Raw genomic sequence first — 14,134 nt, forward strand, 5'->3', positions numbered from 1 at the left:
AAAGGCCATACTCCTTATTCAACAATTCTCTTACTGGCAACCTAGCGCGGGTAACGCCACATTCCATGAAGAGGCGCGAGGTCCAGCCAGAAGAGAACTACAATTACGACACTTAGAAATAAGAGTCTTCACTACCTGTAAAACTGCGCAACCTAGTTTCATGCCCAGCAAGAATCACATGAAGGTTGCAGCGCAAGACCAGAGTAGGAAGGTACAAAAGGTACAAGTGGCAGGAAAAAGGAGCCAATCCGCATCCTGCAGGCTCTGTTCAATCGTGTGCCATGGTCGTCTGACGTGCAGAAGATGAAAAGTACATAAGGACGCCTACGTGGCACCAATCAGAGGACAGAGACATCTGTCCCACGATCCCCACTTGTCTGCTGATGGCAGGAGAACAACAAGGCCGACAACAGTGACACGTGGCTCCAATCAAGGCGCGCCAGCGCCGGAGAACTTCTAGACGCCACTAACGGTCGGCACCAGTGGGACAAGGAGGATATCCGCTATGTTGTCGCCTTCCGGCCCAAGGCCCATCAACCCACATCCTCTTACACCTCTCCGGCTATAAATAGGGACCTCACTTCACAGGTTAAACATTCCATTCCCTCTACTCTCACTCTTAATACTTAATTATCTTCCCCAAGCAGTCGCTTATTCTCACGCCGGAGCCCGGTTAAGAGGGAAACCCCCATATTCCCCTCTTAACGAGTAACGGTGTTCTGTTTTGCAGGATTAGACGTTCCAGACGAAGCTTAGATAATCATTAGAAGATTAACCATCATGGTAGAAACATAAACCCAACTGATTAATCTCATAATTAGTTATGTGTTTATTCACCTTCCTATATATATATATATATATATATATATATATATAATGAATTAGGATCAAATACGAAGGGCCAAATAAATAAGAAGGGTAAGAAGGAATTTAGGTCATTGATCTTAGATTTGGAGGGTTGAGATTTGTTTCATGGAAAAGAAAATAAGGGAAAGACATAAAGGGAATCCTAGTTTTATTGACTTTCTCTCTCCACATGCAAGGTACATGTCAATTCCCCAATCAATTTAAAACGTCCATAACTTTTTCATACATCATTTTTTTTAAATTGCACCATAATAACGAGCGTTTTTTTATCTTTAATATGAGTACGATACCGTTATATAAAGTTAAAATAAAAGAATCATTTTTACTAGGGTTTTATTTACAATGTGTTAAAGGTTCTGGTCATTGTGTCTTTTAACTGGTTTTTGGTCATGACGTTTTTACTAGGGTTTCTATATATTGTGTTATTATCAAAACTTATAACACAATGGTAATTTGCGTTCTGTCGATTGCATTTTTATTAGAACCTATTACACAATGTATTACAATGAAGATGGCGTTATATTTGGGTATTCTATACACTGGGTTATAGGTTCTCGTCATTTAGTTTAGTCTACTATCCATTGTGTTTTAGTCTATTGTCCATTGTGTTTAATCTTTTGTTCATTGTGTTTTTAGTCTGTTGTCCATTGTGTTTTTAGTCTGTTGTCCATTGTTATTTAGTTTGTTATCCATTATGTTTAGTCTGTTGTCTATTGTGTCTTTTATGTGTTGTCACCAATTGTGTCTTTTATCTACTATCATCAATTGTGTTTTTCATTTACTTTCCATTGCGTTTTTAGTTTGATACTCACTATGTTTTACGTTAAGTCCATTGTGTTTTAGTTTGCTTTCTATTGTGTTTTTTATCTATTGTCATCAATTGTGATTTTGGTCTCCTTTTCCATTGTGTCTTTTACGTTATGTTCATTGTATAATACGCAATTGGGTTTTTTTTGAGAATTATAAAATAGGGTACTCATATTAAAGATAAAAAGACGCTTGATTTTATGGTATAATTTTTCTAAAACAAATGACGCATAAAAGAGTTACAGACGTTTAAAAAATACAAGGAAATAGCCTGTGACTTGCATGTGCATGTTTCTAGGCATATGACTTGCATGTGTTTCAATCTTGGACAAAATTACCCTTTCCACTTGATTTCTCTTTGGACACTTGTCACTCTATAGTGGCTTCTTACCCTTCTTATTTTTGTACTATAACTCAACCTATATAAAACGCCCTAAAGTGTGAAAACGCTAAGAACGATTCTCAGCCACAAGATCTTAGTGATTTGTGGCTGAGATTGACGCGGTGGCGTGTTTGTAAATATTAGGAACCTTAGAACTACTAGGGGTAGGGATGAGCAAATCCCGATCCCGTCCCGATCCTGAATTTTGCCAAAACTGGGTACCGATACCGAAATATGTTGGTACGATACGGTAGCGGTATTTGAAGGTAAAATTTGGTATTTTACCGGTATCGTACTGTAGGTTCATGATTCGGACCGAAACCCGTGATTAGTGTGTGATTAAATTCAAGACGTGAGAGATTAGAGACTAATAAGGAACTTCTTTGTATAAATTCGGTATTATAATGTTACAAAGCGGCCCGATTACAAGCTAACCGAACATACCAAAGGAGTATACATCCGGGGAGAGACCAAGTGGTGATCTCTCCCCCAAAGTCTAAAACCTTCCTCCAAACTCTCTACTTGCAAATGAAACAAAGGGGTGGTATTTATAGCCACACCCACTTCACTTGCACACACACATGGTCAAACAAATAACCCTCTCGTTTGACCACTTCAAACGAGCGGGTCAATACACGTTCGTTTGACCGTTTCACTAACTATTACATAATCAACATAAAATAAAACTAATCTATTCGAACAACATCGGACACAAAAACTGCACCAACAAATTCCCACTTGTCTGTTGCTGTCGAATGCTGAAAATGCAACTGCAATCGATTTTAGTCAAGTATTTGTTGATGTCATCTTCTCTGTGTTAACAAATTCCCCCTTGACCGATGATCCAGGTAAGTAGTATCTTGACTTGTGTCTTCATAGCAATACCAAACCCTTGAAGCTTCTCGTATAGTATTTCCCCTTCAAAGTACGCGTATCCGGTTGGGTGTTGTGCAATCTCCTCACAAGGCTGAATTGACCGATCTTCCGCTGATTTTCCAATACTCCAACCGACATTTGATAAGGGTTCCATTCTTTAAAAACTGCATCAAGTCTTGATCTTGTCATAAGAACTCCATTTCATTCAAGCATACTACATTGGTAGAGTTTTCTGGTGAACTGTCTTCTGAAACCATCTTTGTGGAATCGACCAAGTAATGCACTTTGATCCTCAGCATCAATACTCAGGAAGTCGGCTAGACCGAGTATATCACTTGCAAGCTCAACCAGCATGCTTAGTTGAACTACATCCGGATCTCATTGTCTCGCCTTTGTGAAGTTGACCACGTCATGCATTACGGATCTTCAGCATCAGTACTCAGGATGTCAGATTGACCAGGTACATCGTTTGAGAACTCAATGAATTGAATTACACCCAGATCCCTGTAAAATCTCATAAAGATTCCCCAGGTCTTCAGTGAACAGCGCTTTGAAACTACTGTAGACTTTAGATACCTGTATGTTTCCGTGCAAAACCCTTCACGCCGGCTGGAGAATTAATTAATATCCTCAAATATGTGTATGTGCAAAACATTCCACGCAGAACCTTTGGTATCACCAGAAAAACACAAACTCCACCACCTATGATTGCGTTTAGAAATTTACTGAAGAAATTTCAAAACATATGAAAATTTTTATCCCCCCATGTCTTTGGTAAAATATCTAAACCTTGACAAATTCCCTCCACTGAGCAGAACTGTGGTCAACTTCACTAAATAAATTCTCTCCACTGAGCAGAATCTTTCAAATGTTCTCGGTTTTTCTAAAAATCACGAAAGCGACTTTCTTCTTTGCATATTCTAGTTGATAATGAAAGTCCCCTAGCCCGGTAGGATCCGACTTGTATCCCCCCAAAGTTCTGCTAACACCTAATCCGAAAGCTTCCATCATAGGCATAACTCTTCGACTTTGTGAACTCGTTAGGATCGGTCTTGGCTCTCTAGGTTCCTTCAATCATTACCAAATGCGAGAATATGACAATAAACAAAATTCTTTCGAGCATTTATGAACACCGATAACAAAACAAACTTTCACGTGCGGAAAAATACACCGTTTTTGGCCCATAATAGTCAAGTCACCAATTTTGACATTTGCACCGGTAACCGTGACTACCCCACGTTTAACAAAAATCAAGTTTTCATCATGCCTCATCATCCCGTGCGCTCCCGAACTTGTACGAATTTGGCGTTGAAAAATAGATAAACTTTGTGAACACCCAACCCCCCACTTTGCATCAAAAACATTTGTTCCAATGGATCCCATCATTTGCCCAAAATCTCACACCAAATGGGCCCAATAGAAAAACCTAGCAAAATATAACTTTAGGTGCTAGATTTTCCATTTTGTAGATCCACCAAAAAAGTAAAAAATGCAGCCAATTGCCCACATTAGAAACATCTTGGCCCACTAAAACCCCAGTTTCTTCATCAAGTCAACCAACATCCATAATGTAAGTGGGCCCAAAGGAATAATTCATCGAAAATAATGTGACAATGATTTGGCTCATCACACTACCCTAGCCCATGCACATGTTCATAGTAATTCAGCAAATTGGGTGGGCCCAAAAAACACCATCCCAAATTTATCTGAACATATCCATTTGCCAATGATTAGATTATCAATTTCAGGTGGCCCCATGGAATAATTGACAAATCCGTAGCCCAAGAGATACACTCATTATGGCCCAATCAAAAGAAATGGAATGGGACTTTCGTGAATAGTCCTATGAAGGATTCATATGAGATGAGTGGATCACAAAAAGTAATGATCCAATAAGATCCAACCCAATTAAAAAAAATAACCAGGCATAAAGACCTAGTTGCCTGCGACATTACCTTGTACAGCCGCTATCTTCTATTCTGTCTCTTCTCCTCTGCGATACACACCAACAATCGAACATCACCTCTACATTGTACAGCCGCCAACCACTTTCCAAGTCTCTCCTTCTCTCTCTGCGAAGAAACATCAGCAATTTGTATAGCCGCTTACACCTGAAGCCATCTATGATGAACACAGCAGCCTGTTGGTAACTGTAAGACGAAGAATAAGCTCGAACACTCAGCCTGTGTACACGAACAATCATCTGGATGAAGAATCAGTCTTCGTGGGTGGCAAGTTTGGTGCAGTCAACGAAGATTATCCAAACATTCGTCGTCAGGCATGTTCTTTGTCCCTGAGGATTTTCGTCACAGACAACAACCAACGAAGACTATTCTTCGTGGAAGGGAGTCTTCGGCATCACAGGTCAACGAAGAATATGTGTAGCCAACGAAGAATCATTCTTCGTGGAGGGTCTTCGTTATGATTGGACTTTCACGACGAACCATTCATTCTTCGTGGTTTATCGGTTTGTTCGGCTACCAAGGTTCTTCGTCAAGGGAATCTTCGGTTAGTGTTCTTCGGCAAGGGAGAATTTTCGCCAGGGATTCTTCGTGGTTCACTTTTGGATCAGATCTGAAGAAGCCCTAGTTTCTCTAAAGCAGCCGCCATCATCTTCAAGAACAACCACTATTCATTTGCAGATCTGACAAAAAAAAACCTTCAAACGATGATGAAAACTTGATTTTGTGGTGTGAAATACAAAACCCAACCCTTTTGTACAGTCTGATTCATCTCAGACCCGTACATATAGTTCCAAATCTGGGTTTTTCTTCTTTACTCCTTTTTCACATCTTGAACAAAAATCATGAAAATCACATATTTAGAGCACATGTGACTTAGCAAATTGTTAGAGTCACTAAATCGGGCACCATGGCTCTGATACCAATTGTAGGTTCGTGATTCGGACCGAAACCCGTGATTAGTGTGTGATTAAACTCAAGACGGGAGAGATTAGAGACTAATAAGCAACTTCTTTGTATAAATTCGGTATTACAACGTTACAAAGCGGCCCGATTACAAGCTAACCGAACATACCAAAGGAGTATACATCCAGGGATAGACAAGTGGTGATCTCTCCCCCAAAGTCTAAAACCTTCCTCCAAACTCTCTGCTTGCAAATGAAACAAAGGGGTGGTATTTATAGCCACACCCACTTCACTTGCACACACACATGGTCAAACAAATAACCCTCTCGTTTGACCACTTCAAACGAGCGGGTCAATACACGTTCGTTTGACCGTTTCACTAACTATTACATAATCATCATGAAATAAAACTAATCTATTCGAACAACATCGGACACAAAAACTGCACCAACACGTACCGAACCGGCACCGATCCCAAAAATACCGATACCGAAAATGCAAAAAGGTGGATATCGTTTCCGGTACCGAAAAATTCGGTACTGTATTTTCGGGATCGGGATTGGGACGGTATCGGGACGGGATCGGGATTTGATACCAAATGCTCATCCATACTAGGAGGAGTAAAATGGGAAGATACAAGCAAATGTGCACATGCTAATCACATGCCATTTCCCCAGTCATATTTAAAAGTCCATAACTTTTTTATACATGATTATTTAAAAAACATTACACAATTGATATACTTTTCGAAAAACAAAAACTGGGTTTTTATGGCATTTTCAACTAGGTTTTTATGGTGTTTTTTTCTGAATTGAGTGTTTTTATGGCGTTTCAACTAGGCTTTTTATGGTGTTTTTCGGAACTGGGTGTTTTTGTGGCGTTTTCAACTTAGTTTTTGATGGTGTTTTTCCGAGCTGAGTGTTTTATAACGTTTTCAACTGAGCATTTCATGATGTTTTTATGAACTGTGTGTTTTTATGGCGTTTTTATATGTACACCCAGTTCATGTTATTTTTTATTTCAAAAGTATAATAATAACTTACTTGTTGGAAATATAATAAAACACTCGATTTTATGGTGTATTTTTTAAACAATAACGTACAAAAAAGTTACGGGAGTTTAAAAAATGGTGGAATATGCATGCAACTTGCATATGCATGCATGAGATTTTTGACAATATTACCCTTTGTGTAAGTTAGCATCAACACAATATGTCACCACCAAAATTGTTCTCACCGTTTCACACTTTTAGGCGTTTTCTCAAAATCCTGCCCCTATATATATATAGGGTATGGTTCATGCTGGAATATGCGAACCACTTGTGAACACAACCAAATAAACCCAAAATAAACAATGAACTGACCCCCACCCTACCACCACCCAAAAACCTAAACCCCCATCATATAAATGATGGTTCCTAAATGATCCTCACCCTATAGACACACATATAAAATATGTCAATCACATCGATTATTACAAATATAAATAACAGGAAGATCAAGGTATGGAGTTGGTTAAATAAAGATCCGACCTACTAGTTTCAGACGACGAGAATAATGAATTATCAAAAAATGACCTGTGGAATGCATGAAGCTAGCCATTGCATCTGACATGAACCAAGAGTAGAAATACAAAAACAGAATAACTGGTAGGGCTACGAGTGAAGCTAACAAACCAAGAATCCATGGGTCGTTAGTCCCAAAAAGAAGGAACAACGCAGCCCCGAAGGCCAACATACAGAGCGCGGCTGACACGAACAAGCTCACCCAACCAATTACCATGGCTATAGGTAAACGTAGTAGGAAGTCATCTTGGGTTAGAGGATGAGTTATGATTGCTATGGATACTAACAACCAAATAGAAGATGCTGCCGCTGATAAAGTAATTGATATTTGGAATAGAATGAATGCTGGTTGGGAGATAAAATTTGGGAGTCCTTTGTCATCATTACCTCCTGGTACTTGAATTACTGATGCAAACATGACTGTGATGATTAATGTGGCTGTAATTGTGACTGAGTTTGATATTGTTTTCATCCACTCTCCACTTTCAATCTCCAAATCCTTGTGCTCCTTTTTAAATACCATGTCAGGCGTTTCTCTCAAACAATTTTTCTCCGTGCGCCAGCCTTGAGGAACAATTTCTTGCGCTACCTTAAACCATTGTAACTCACGTTGCATTCGGAAAGGTGGACATGAGATAAGATCAAGTTTCCTGGAAGGCCCTAATCTTGCAGCAAAATGTAGGAAATTATTCCCGAAATGTTCATCTACCTTCGATGATTCCTGAGAGAGACTCGTATGGTTAGCTAGGTTTCCATCAAGGATTAGTGCATAAATCTTGGATGCGCGGTTCTTCCAAACAGCCTGGGCAAAGTTGTGGCCATCTTGGTCCACGATCAGGGTTGCCTCTGGAAACCAATAAACAAGTGTTTCAACAACGTCACTAGCGTCACGCCTTATAGCCTCAAGCATCGCCTCCGTGTAAAAATCTCGGGAAGACCAGGTCTCGTTTGAAGATTGTATCAAAGCACAAACAACATCCAACAAATCTCTTGCATCCCTTCGTTCTTTCATAATCTCTTTCAACTCCTTGAATACTGCAATCATGCAAGCAATATTTTTACCGCGTCAAAAGAGCAAATGCATCCAACTAAAAGAAGGGACTCTACATATGCACATGCATGGTTATTTATTTTTTAAACGTTCATAACTTTTTTTATACGTTATTTTTTTAAATATACTACAAATTCGAGCTTTTTTTTAATCTTTAACATGAGTATGGTATTATTTTTTTAAATGATATTTTTTTTTTAAATTCTTGAACTGAATGTTTTGTACATGGCATTTTAGTGTTAGACAAACTGGATCTCAAATTATAACATGGCATTATACGTCATTGTCATTTTTAATTATACCATAAAATTTGTTGATGCACTTTTGTGTCTGTCACTAGTCTTGTAATTACGATGTATTTTGTACGGTCTTTTATCGTTTATCGAGTCTGTATTTGCCGTCGACCAAGTCGGATATCCTCCTATCCGCTTGTGTCCGACTTGTTTGTCTCCTTTTGTTGTGTAATGATATATGAACAATGCATGTTGCATGTAAAGGGTAGTTCTGTCATTTGTAGGTGTTTATATGTTGACTGTTGTTTGCTGTCTGTTTGCAGCAAACAACTGAACTATTGCAGCCTTCGACGAAACAGATGTGTTTCGTCGAACACATGATGACGAAACAGGTCTGTGAACATTTGTGTGTGTTTCGTCATGGTCAGCGACGAAACAGACTTGTTTCGTCATCTAATTGGGCTTGTTCAGGCCCAATGTCTGACCCTTGTGTTTCATCGAGCCCACTTTGGGTTTCGTCGATTCCTTTAGCCTAGGTTGCTATATATAGACACTTTCTGTTTCGTTTAGAGAGATAAGAGCATACCCAAAAAGTCATTCTGTCTAGACTGTGTTTGTATCAGTTTGTATTCTCATCCAGTTTAATCAATTGAGTGTGTTTCATTGGTTAAACCACTGTTGTTATTGCTTTGTATGTTTGATTTGGCTTAGTTACGTGGATTCCGCACACGTGACTTTGTTTGCTATAAACAAGGATTAGGTTGTGTTATCGATCCTCCGATTTCGGGACCTACAAGTGGTATCAGAGCACTAGGCTCTTATCCTTGTTTAAAATCAAACATTGTTCGGTTTTATCAAGTATTTGTGGTTGTTCTTCAGTAAAGTGTTCTTGTAAACTCATAGTTTCCGGAAAAAGTCTTGAAAATCTGCTTGAATATTGTTGTTTTGCTAAAGAGTTTTGTTAAAAACCTTGTTAGATTGGATGTTCTAGTGATAAACTGGGTTTTTCGTGAAAGTCTTGTGCAATCTTGTGTTTCGGAAGATTTGACGGTGACCAGAAAGTTGATATTTTCTGGAAGTGTTCTTCATATATTTATATTTTCTGGACTTCTCTTCAAAGAGTTCATAAGAATTTCTTGAATTTACAATTAAAAATTAAATTGAAAGTTGATAAAAGATTAAAAAATTGGGCGACCATGCTAGTTGGTGAAATGAGTATGTTGTTGGGTGTACCTTGTCAGTAACTAGATAAGGTTTGGGTTGAAAAGTCTTACCAACCAATTCACCAACTCTCTGGTTACTTTTTCGACGAAACAAGTCAACGACGAAACAAACAACGACGAATCAAAAGTGTTTCGCCAAAAGGGCTCTTCGACGAATCAAGAGTGTTTCTCCAAAAGGCCTCTTCGACGAATCAAAGCGTTTCGCCAAAAGTTCCTTCGACGAAACACGGGCTGTTTCGTCATAAGTGATTTTGACGAAATGGAAGTTGTTTCGTGGGAAGTGTTTCGTCGGGTGTGTTGTCATTTTTAAAAAGAAGGTTTGCAAAAGGGTCATAACATTGTGTTTTCAAGTATTTGATCAGGTATTCTTCTTGTATACATCGAAGATGAGTTGCACAAGTCCGTGGGACTGGAGTACGGACCAACGACCAGGTCAAAATCCGAATCAGACCTCTATGGCCTCATACTTAGCGAATTCCATACCTCAACAACAACTGTCCATAAGTGCAAGTCAATGGGCCTTGGTATCAAATCAAAATCAAAGCATTCAAAATCTCTTGCTTAGCGAGAGTGAGACGGGTAGCAACAATCGCCCGCCAAAGTTAAATCACATGAATGACTATCCATCATGGAAGGGACGTTTCCATACCTACGTTCAAGGGCAAAGCACCGAACTTTGGACGTGTTTCATTAATGCAGCCAACCCTGCCCTCGAAGTAGCAGCATCAACTTCAGCAGGTTATGCTAATATGCTTGAAGATGACAAGAAAGCCTATGACTTGGAGAAAAAGGCGTTTGCTATTCTTACACAAGCGCTTCACAAAGAAATCTATCATCAATTCGGATATTGTAAGACCACGAAAAGCTTATGGGATGCATTGGTAGCGAGAGGAGAATGGAATGCAGCTTCTAGGAAGACACGCCATGATTTGTTAAAGTAAGAGTTTGAATCATTTCAGTTCTTGGAAAATGAAACCCTAAATGATATGACTTCTCGTTTCTATCATTTGATTAGTGAAATGAGATCTTATAATGTTAATGCAACTCATCAGGAAATGATTGCTCAGTTTGCTGATGCTCTACCTCCTAAGTGGAGTCCATTCATTGAGCTTCTAAAACATACGGGTGCTCTGGATGCAGCCAATGCCAGTCTCTATGAATTCATTCAGAAGTTGGAGCACAAGAACAAAGAAGAAATTCGGAAGGCTAAAAGAATTGCAGCTGCACCTCCTCAAAACACAGAAATGTATTTGCCTGGTTTTGGTCCTTCAGCTAGTTCTAGTTCCGTTCAGCAACCGAAGCTTCAAACGGCGTTTGTATCCAATACAAGCTCTTCTCCGTTTCCACAGTTCAATCAAGCCCAACCGCAGTGGGATCAAAGTGCTTATCTTTCACAATCGATACCTCCACCTCAAGTTACCACTACACAACCACAGTTCGATCAAATTTCCTATCTTTTACAATCAATACCCACACCTCAAGCCCAACCACAACAACAACAAGCTCATTATACCAACAATCCTCCACCCCTAAACCCTAACACGGTCAGAGTCGATACTTCAAACCTCTCACAAGTTAGCATTGAAGTCGCAAAGGAGCATATGGAACTCATTAATACAATGGTCAGTGCTTACTGCGGTTTGGTTGCAGGTCAAATTGGAAACATCAATATGACCAATGAAGATTATCAACAGATCGACCAGGATGAAATGGAGTTAATGGATATCAAATGGGCATTTGCAAGTGAAGTTAGAAGGGCAAAGGACTTCATGGCTCGAACTGGAAGAACTTCATTGGAAGGCAAAAAGGATACAAAGTACGGGTTTGATATAAATGTAGTCACATGTTTCAATTGTGGCGAAAAGGGGCACTTCAAACGTGAGTGCACCCGACCAACCAAACGAGGCAATCAGAACCCATTCAGAAATCAGACGAGTACTTCCAATGTCAATGCCCATCAAGAGAATCGCGAAAGAAGGATGGTAGCAGTGAATAACAATCCGAACCAGTCTGGACCATCAAACACCAATCGAGCATAGACTGTTCAAGCTGACGAAGGGTGTGATTGGTCTGTACAATTTGGGGAAGGCGATCAAGGAGGAGGAACAGCGTGTTATGCAAAGATCATTAATCACATCAAGCACGTTCACAAGGAAGAATTTTCTGAAAGTGACGACAGTTCGGGTTATACTGGGAGTTCTGATGAAGAAAGTTCTATTTCGGGTGATTATCACTCTGATTCTGATGTGAAGGAAGAAGCAAGTTCTGATGTTGATGACTTATTAAATGAAGCAGAGGAGTTGAAATGTCAGAAATCAGTTTTGATCAAGAAGGTTGCTGTAGCATCTAAGGAAATGGAGAAGTTCTTCTCTGAAGATGGATCTTTTTCTTTTCAAACTGCCTTTATGGCAAATGTCTCAGCGTCTACGAGTCAGGTAAATTCTGAAACTCCTGCTCCTAGTGTTTGTAAGTTTTGTGCAGATATGAAACTTGAATCCGAAAAGCTTCATAGTCATAATCAAAGTTTGGTTATTGAACTGTCTAAGTGCAAAGAGGCAAATATGGCTTTGGTTCGAAACGAAAAAGAATTTAAATCTGTAATTGAAACCTTAAAGAAAAGCGTTTCCGAAGTGAACAAAGTTGTTTATCATAAACAAGTTAGCATAAACGATTATATTAACATTGTTGAGGAAACCAAAAAGGAACTAGCCATTGCCAAATGCGAGCATGATGCTATCAAGCAAAAATTGGAAAGTTATTCTAACTTCCGATTTGTGCTTGATCACATCATTGACGTTCAACAACTGAAAGGAAGCAAGAAAGGCGTAGGGTATAAGAAGTGTCCGCCCCCTTTAAGACATAATTATACCACATTGCCTGATGAAGAGGATATGCCTCTGTATGAACCCAGTGTGCCTCTTGACTATGAGGAATTCACTACTGGCCTAGGGTTCAAACCGGACAGTTCTTCAAGTACATCATCTGAACAACCAGAAACTTCAACATCTACGAAACAAATTCGCCGACCAGTTCCTTGACGAAACGAAACACTTTGTTTCGTTGACCAGTTGTTCGACGAAACAGATCCTTGTGATTCGTTGACCAGTTACTTGACGAAACGGACCATTTCGTTTCGTCGATGGCCTGTTTCGCCGACTGTGCCTTAGTGAAATTTCCAGTTTGGTGCTTGTTCACAGAACATGTGTAACTTTGTGGTTAATGTCCATGTGATGTTCAAATATGTTTGTATACAAGTCTAATACACTTATTGTGACATTATGACTTATTATGGACGTTTTCATATACAGATGGCACCAAAAGAGAGCACACGGAAACGCGCAACAAAGAAGAAGAACAAGACGGAAGAGGAGATTATGTCTGAGAAACGTCATAATCAAGTTACTTATCTGGATCCGGAAGAAAAGCTGGCTGAACTGAAAGATATCACGAAATGGATCAGGGAGTCGCGGATAAATTATGCTGTCACTTTCTCAACGCCGGTTTACAAGTCTCTTATCAAAGCGTTCTGGGAGTCCGCAAGCGTTGTGCAAGTGGATGGAAAGGATGTTATTAGGGGCCGTCTGAACGATTTGGATGTGATAGTCTCTCCGGATATTCTGAACGAAGTGTTACAACTACAAGACCATCCGGACGCTCTAGATTCTATTCCTATCATGTGTACACGAGGCTGCTTGTTACGTATGAAGTGTACAGGAGACATCTTCAGCACTCAAATCAACAAGGGTGATCTGCCGCTACGATACAAGTTTCTGCTACATGTTCTCATTCAGTGTCTCAGCAATAGACGTGCCGGATATGATATGGCTGGCAATGATCTAGTTGGTTTTATGGTGGCGTTGGTGCTAAACAAACCGTTTAGCATCTCAAAGTACATTTTCGCCAATATGAAGGAAAACATGACGAGGACTGGAAGTAGAACAACCGGGAACAAGTTCTGGATGTATCCGCGGTTTCTTCAAATGATCATGAATATTCAACATCCTGGTCTTCCTAAAGCCGACAACGACATTCTGAAGATAGAGGCAATGAACTTCAATTCCTTGAGGATAATCAAGAACCTTGCACACAAAAGATACAAAGAAAGTGATCCTCCAAGAAAGTTGATCGGTGCGCTAGGAAACACTGATTACGTTGCTCCTGAAGAAAATAAATGGCGTAACGATGACAGCCAATCCGATGATGAAGAGCCGGAGTTGAAAAGAAGAATGAGTGAAAAGTTCGGTCCAGATCCAGTTGATTCGGA

Source organism: Helianthus annuus, chromosome 10 (assembly GCF_002127325.2).
Source record: "Helianthus annuus cultivar XRQ/B chromosome 10, HanXRQr2.0-SUNRISE, whole genome shotgun sequence".
NCBI lineage: Eukaryota > Viridiplantae > Streptophyta > Magnoliopsida > Asterales > Asteraceae > Helianthus > Helianthus annuus.